Here is a 7725-nt window from a genome sequence, read left to right on the forward strand (position 1 = left end):
AAGTTTCATTTTTGCTGACTTTAAAAAAAAAGCATTCCTTCTAGTCCTCCTAGGCACCCACCAAAATCAAATCAAAGAACTTGAGATTGATATCAAAAATCAAGATAGGAAGCTTGTCACTTGCAATCAGTTTTATTCTAGGTTTGCCTAACAAACTTCTGAGAGGAAAGGGGGGGGGGGGTACGAAGAACCTGGGTAACTTCCTCGGCACAGGGTATAGAAGCACATATGCTAAATGGGTCTTGAAACTTTTAATTCAAAGCATGTGACAAAGTTGCAAATTAATGAAAAGCTAGATGTGTATCGTCTTTACATGCAAAAAGTCACTCTATTGTTTTGTAATTACTTAGTAATTGTCAATAAATATCTGATTAGTGACTGTGACATAAGTAAGCAAAGAAAAAAAAACACTATCAAAGAGGATTTCTTATGGGGTCCTTTTTGGCTTTAGGAAATTCAGTATATTTACTGTATAAGATATATATGCATAATGATGAAACTAAGTACCTGGGTGTTTTTGATTTGAGGGTTAGTGTGCGTCTTTCCACACATTTTTTTTTATTGTACTTTCTAATAGTAACACGTTTAGAGTGCTATTATTATAAACTTTATGCATTTAGACACATCTATATTACAAAGACCATAAAGATTTATTTATATTGTATTTTTCTGTATTTAGATACATGCCACACTTGGGATTTCTGCTTTAGAAGTGTTGGCATCACAATACAGCAGGATAAGCTGCTGTTTGGCATGTCTGCATGTATATTAGAGTCTGGTTCAGATCCAAGCCAATCCACATTTCTTGCTAATGTGTGCTCTTCAAACATTGGTTCAAGAACAAATATCCCCTGCCTCCTATAAAGGAGATGCAGAAGTTCTTGGCTCACCCGCAGCTGATCCAGGCATTAGAGCAGTGAACCTAAATAAACACTGAGACTTATTAAGGGCATTAAACTTTGAGATTTTTGGAGACAGGATAAACTTAAATAAGCTGAAGTCTACCTTTAAAAATAGCAATGGCCTATTCAGAAGTTAAAATTAGTGAGAGCTAACAAAGCATTAACTAGAATTTGGTATGTTTTCACTAAATATTATTCAAGAATGGGCTCTTAAAATTTCATAAATGAAACATAATTTTCAAGGAATATATTGACTAGTTGTAAGCGTGTAAAAAGATCAGTGGTCACTGTGTCATGGATTGGCATGTTTAAGAAATCAAATAAGCAAATCAAAAAGATGCTTTTTCCCCCATATCTTTTAAATATGTCATTATTTTATAGCTTACTTCACTTTATAATTCTATAATAATTCTATAATAAATCTGTAGGTTTTTCTATTGCCTTATTTCTTCCCCGCTCTGCTTAATAATTTGTTACTTGTTTTCAGATTTCTCTTTGATTTAGTATTAGAGACCTTATATGACTTAATATCTAAAATTTATATTTTTATTTAAAGCAGAATTATTTAATAATGTAGCCATTAAACATGTTAGCCAGTTGTCATTTATTCTAAATGTATACTGATTTAATTTAAATTTTACTTCATATGCTTACTTTGGCAGCACATATACTAAAACTGGAATGATACAGAGAACATTAGCATGGCCCCTGTGCAAGGATGACACATAAACCTTTCCTTTGTTACACTCATGACATTTAAGTGCTTAATAATGTAATTTTAGTATCCACTATACTGCATAATGAAAAAACAATACTTCATCATTGCCTAAAATGCTAATTTAAATAATCTTGGATTTTGCTTGGGCAGATAGGAGAATTTCCTGCAGATAAACTTTTTGAAACTGCTTAGTTTTCTTACAGCTGATCTACAGTAAGTTTTAGGGTGATTTTGGCTCATCTATTAAGAATAGATCATTCTGGAATTTCTGTGGACTGCCTAAGGTGCTTAGTTTTGGCTGATTGGTACTGCAATGCCCCTGAACCATGTATGCATTCAGCATTTGCAGCTAACCAGAACTTAGGACTTATTTTTGACAAGCCTCAGAAACACTCTCTCTTGTATATTTAATTTCTTAGAAAAAATGAGGAAAAAAAGTGGGAAAGGAAATATAGAAGGGAGGAAGGGGAAAGAGGAGGTAGGAATCATGGTACCAACAAAACTATCATGAAATAGTAATAATAATAATAATAGTGTGTGTGTGTGTGTGTGTGTGTGTGTGTGTAATGGGAGAAATGAGTTGGTGCATCAGTTAGTATATCACTCAGGTTTCTCACATCCTTGTCAGAATGGTCAAGTCTAAGCCTCAGCTATGATTAAATTCCAGGTTCTTCTTAAGGTACTCAATTGGAGGGAACAGTGATAGCTCATGTAATACTCAACAAAAGAAAAAAAAAACTAGATAAATTCTTATTTCAAATTCTAAGACATACCATAGACACACTGTAGGAAAACAGCATAGGACTAGAAAAAAGACGAAAACAAAGAATGGTGGGCTAGAGATCTCAGAAATTAGTTTACACACCTTACGCCAACTAATCTAAGGTGCCCAGAACATGTACTGATTAAGGGATCTTTCCCATGAGTGATGCTGAGAAAGCTGAGTATCTAGAGGCAGCAAATCAGATTCCACCTTACCTTCCATCCTATCAAAAACTTAAATTTGATATAAAGCTAAATGTAAAGCTTCAGGCTAAGAAACTATTAGAAGAAAACATAGGAACACCACTCTAATATTTTTTCGTAGGCAACAAATTTTTATAACTTTCCAAGAGCACAGGCAAAAAGGCGAATGTATAGAAATGGAATTAATTCAGAAAAGAGGCATCTGCATAGCAAAAGAAATAACCAGAGGTGTGAAGATACAACTTACAGGAAGAGAGAATATATTTGCAAGAGTGTACCTGAAAAGGATTCACATTCAAAATATCTGAGGAACTTAGAATACTCAACAAAAAGGAACACTCAGCTGAGTAATGGATAAGGGACCTAAAGACATTTCTCAAAAGAAATACGGATGGCCAACTCATCCATTTTAAAATGGTTAATATCACTAGCCATCTGGGAAATGCAAAATTACAATGACTTCTCTCACACTCTATCTCATGTCAGAAATCAAAACTACAATAAATAACATGCTGGTGAGGATATTGAACAAAGAGAACCCTTATACAGGGCTGGAAGATTATAGTACAGCAATCTTTGACATCAGTATGGAGATTCCTTAAAAAAGCTTTAAACATAGTTCTACCATGTGTCTCAGGTAGCCTATAACTGAGTATGTTTCTGAAGGAAATGGGCTCAGCATATGAAAGAGACAACTGCACTTCGACGTTTATTGTTGCACTATTGCCAAGAGCAGGAAATGAAATCAACTCAGATGCTTATCAATATATGAATAAAGGTATGTATACATGGGTATATCCACAGAGAAATTATTAAGCAATAACAAAGTCTGGAATTTTGGCCTCTGTGTCAAATTAGATGAAACATGGAATTACTTAAATTACAATCAGAAAGCCTAAAACATTCAATTCTTTCATATATATATATATACACACACATATGCGTGTATATATATATATGTGTGTATATATATATATGAAAGAATTGAATGTTTTAGGCTTTCTGATATGTGTGTATATATGTGTGTATATATGTATATATATACATATATATGTGTGTATATATATATGTGTATATATATATAAAGTGTATATATATATGTATATATATATATAAAGTTTTACAAAATGTAGTACAAGCTTACACTAATGAGTGCTACAGATGGAAAGAAGGTATAAAATAGAGGGAATTATTTAATATATACCAACACACATTCAGTTATAAGCAATAATTTCTATCTCTCCAGAGCCAAATGGAGCAACTATAACTCCTAATAATGTATTACATACATTATAATGAATTAGAATCATGGAGCTTATACCCTTTAAACTAAAAGGAGATAAAGAAATCTATCTATATGTATCTATATCTATATAGATATATAAATACCTGCTTAGTTGGATTAATTATTCTGTGTACTTATGTGTTGGAATATTGCACTGTATCCCATAAAACCACACAAGTATATGTTTATAAAATATTTAATAAAATCATTTATAAGATGCTTCATTTTTCATTGTCAACATAAGAAAATGTTTAATAACATGCAGTTAAAGGCACTCCTTATTACTGTACTGTTCAATTTTCTGCTTAGTTAATACAAATTTAAATTCCACTACTGGGTATTTTGATTTTTGAATTCTTTTATGTGCACTGTAATTTTTTCCTGCATTACTGTCCTTCTTGGCATATAACAACCATTTTTTCTTGTAATGTGCTTTAAATATTTATGATCGCTGCTTATAATTCCTGTTTTCTGACTCACATGATGGACTTGCCCATATATTGACCTCTGTTTACCCTATATTTTCTTTATGAAACACCTCATTTATGCCAGTACCATACTATATTTTAAATTTCATTCCAGGTATTTTCAGTAAGATGGTCAATGTATTGATGTAGTTTTACCTATTTTATTTACTTTTTAAAGATTTTATTTTATCTTTACTTTTTAAAGATTTTATTTTTGCTGGAAAAGCAGATTGATACAAAGAGAGAAATATCTTCTGTCTGCTACTTCGCTCCCCAAGTGGTTTCGATGGTGGGAGCTGATCTGATCTAAAGTCAGGAGTCACGAGCCTCTCCCAGGTCTCCCACGTGGGTGCAGGGTCCCTAGGCTTTGGGCCGCCCTCCACTGCTTTCCCAGGCCACATGCAAGGAGCTAAATGTGAAGTGGAGCAGCTGGGACACAAACTGGCACCCATATGGGATCCCGGCAGTTACAAGCCAAGGATTTAGCCACTAGGCCGTTGTGCTGGGCCCAATTTTGCCCTATTTTCTAGAGCATGCATACTCTTTATTTTGTGTTGTCTAAGAAAAGGTGATTGAGATTGAATATTTGAAATATTTGTAGGATTGAACTGGTGTGGGAAAGTTTCAATTAGACTGACTGTATGTATAAACGTCTACACTCTGAACTTCCTGACTTTCTACAGCCTTTCTGGATTCCCTATGGTTCTGAACCCATTCTGATGTGCCTCTGTTAAACCAGGACAGATTATTTGATGATTTTTTTTTTCTTTTAGGATACTTGCAATTCCAATCCTCCCTTTTCATCCCCACAATTGCATAAGAAGTAGTTCATTTCTCTTATTCCTGCCTTCAGGCATCTCCCAACTTTGCCTGACCATACTTTGCATAGGTCCTTCACTATGGGTTTATGACCATTCATGACAGCTTTATTGATACCTTATGCCTACTTTCTCAAGATTATTTCCTGTCACTCTTTTGAAGCTCAGTATATGTATACATACTTTTTCCCCCATGCAAGCAGGATCCTGTCTTCGTAATACCCTAATAGGAAGTAGAAGTGTTCTTATAATACCTTTAATTTTTATGATCCATTAGTCCCTATAATTACAATTTGTACTTCACATTAAAATTTTTACCTTTATTCAAATTGTTGATTTCCCAATTTCACAAAAATATATTCAATTAAAAATTTTATCTCTAGAATGTAATTCCTTTCAATTTCATTATTTACTGATCCCAAGTTTCTACAGTGTGCACATACTATGACCCATTACAGAGGATCATGAGTAAACATTCAGTGAGATCATGTTTTTTTCACCAAATAGCAAAACTACAGAAAAATAATTTCAAAGAAACAATATACATTTAGCACATTTTATCAACCGAATGTCAGAATCAAAGAACTTCTAGTAATGACTCACAGTTGAGATATTAACCTATACATTTTCTGAGACTCATAGTTGATAACTGTTGCTGACATATGTGTTACTGTCACTTCACAGAACAAACTGATCTAGAAGTCTTTGGAAACATTTGTAATAGAGCTCTGGTCACCAAGACAGATCTATGCCAAAACAAAGAATGCAACTGTCTTTTACTCAGTAAAGTTTGCTTTCTATGATATGTCAGAATGAAGTATTTTATACAAATTGTCTTAACTGCACAAAAATTCAAAGAAGGTAAACATCATTGATAGATACAGTGGTACAGCTAGTCTGTTGAAATACCACCTGAGATTTTGTAACCACACCAACAAAACACTGTACTAAAATCTTAGACAGGGAACATGCATGAGACAAATGACTTCATGTTTTCAAATGCTGTACTTGATAAAACTGTCAAAATTTATGAACTGGTATATCAGGGCAGTGCATCATAACATGAAAGGGCCATCCCCACTGGCTGTGAATTAGTGGAAAATGGAGATATGTCAGGGTGCTTTGACAAAGCTGTCAATGTGATTTTACTGCAAGCCAAGTTGTGGAGTGTCACATTCTCATTTTTTTAAATAAGAAGTTATATGTTTGCTAGTGATCATAATGCAAAACTGTAAATACATTAGAATGCACTGAAGAACACTGATACTCTTGTTCAAGTTTTCATTTTAGTAGGACACACTAAATACTTAGATATCCTTATGGGAGATGAAAGGGGCAATGTTTTGTTTGAAGCTCCTCAAAACCCCGTATCAAGGATAAAGTTTTTGATGCAGTGTTGTCAATCATCAGATTTGCAGACAAGCCTCTTCATATTATGCAAAGAAAATTTCCTTTTTTGAAACCATAAGTACTAAACACAAAGGGACAGACTATCTTATTAATTCTTGAAGGCTTCTGTTAACAAAGAACAATACAGAAGTTTAAGTTCTCATAATTCTAGAGACAAATTCAAGGTGAGTCAGGGTTTCTTTTCAGACCGCTCTCCTCTCAACTTGTGGATGCTATCTTCCTCTGATGTGTTAGCCACAATTTTTCTTATGTATCTATCTGTATCAAAACCTCTTCTTACATCGACAAGTCATAATAGGCTACAATCTATGGAAATAACCACATTATCCTATAATTACCTCTTCAAAAGCTCTGCCTCCAAACAGAGTCACATTCAGATGTCCTGCAGATTATGACTTCAAAATGTGAGTTGATGATGGGAAGTAATCAATTCTATATCAAGTCGTTTAATATATAAATCAGAAAATATTCTCTAAGTTGAATTTATGGATAATAAAGTAGCTGTTGGCATTCTGTCTGATATCTCTGCTGAGTGGCATATTGAGCTGAGAGGCACCTCAGGCGTGTCGTGACCAGTCAGCTTCATGGCTGAAGATGTGAAGACCAAGATCAAGAACTACAAGACTGCTCCTTTTGACAGCTGCTTCCCCAACCAGAATCAGAACAAGAGCTGGACTTCCACTGCTTGCAAGAACGCTGTACCAGCGAAAGCAGGTGATGCCTGTGTGTGTTAGTGGTACCCGTGTGTGTACAAATCTTTCTGCCCCAACTCCAGGATCTCCACCTGAGAGGAGTGCTGCATAGAAGGCACCTTTCCTGGCAAGATAGAACTGAACTGGCTCCACCCACTTCCAGCTCCTCAATCCCGCTCCTTGGGTGGTCAAGGGTGACCTGCAAACACTGACCCCTGCCCTGTAACCTGAATCATGACTGAACCATTATAAATAAAACCTCCTTGGGGAGAGATGCTGTCTCCATAAAAACACACAATGCTTTTTATCCTTTAAATTACATGTCATGCATTACTTTTTTGTATATTTGTCTTACACTTTTGCCAACTCTTACCTTTCGCTAATGTGATACTATGCTTAGATAGGATGTTCGCAAGCCTTAGAGCCTCAGATGCCGAGCATCACGTGGTGGCAATCATCTGTTATCT

The 7725-nt window shown here is 34.7% G+C and overlaps 2 pseudogenes; both read left to right on the forward strand.

Moving 5' to 3' along the window:
- The first annotated feature begins 1548 nt into the window (after positions 1-1548).
- LOC118759156 (U6 spliceosomal RNA) lies at positions 1549-1646 on the forward strand (annotated as a pseudogene).
- A 5504-nt stretch (positions 1647-7150) lies between these two features.
- On the forward strand, positions 7151-7456 carry LOC131481327 (cytochrome c oxidase subunit 6B1-like; annotated as a pseudogene).
- Positions 7457-7725: the final 269 nt, after the last annotated feature.

This window comes from Ochotona princeps, chromosome 10 (assembly GCF_030435755.1).
Source record: "Ochotona princeps isolate mOchPri1 chromosome 10, mOchPri1.hap1, whole genome shotgun sequence".
Lineage (NCBI taxonomy): Eukaryota > Metazoa > Chordata > Mammalia > Lagomorpha > Ochotonidae > Ochotona > Ochotona princeps.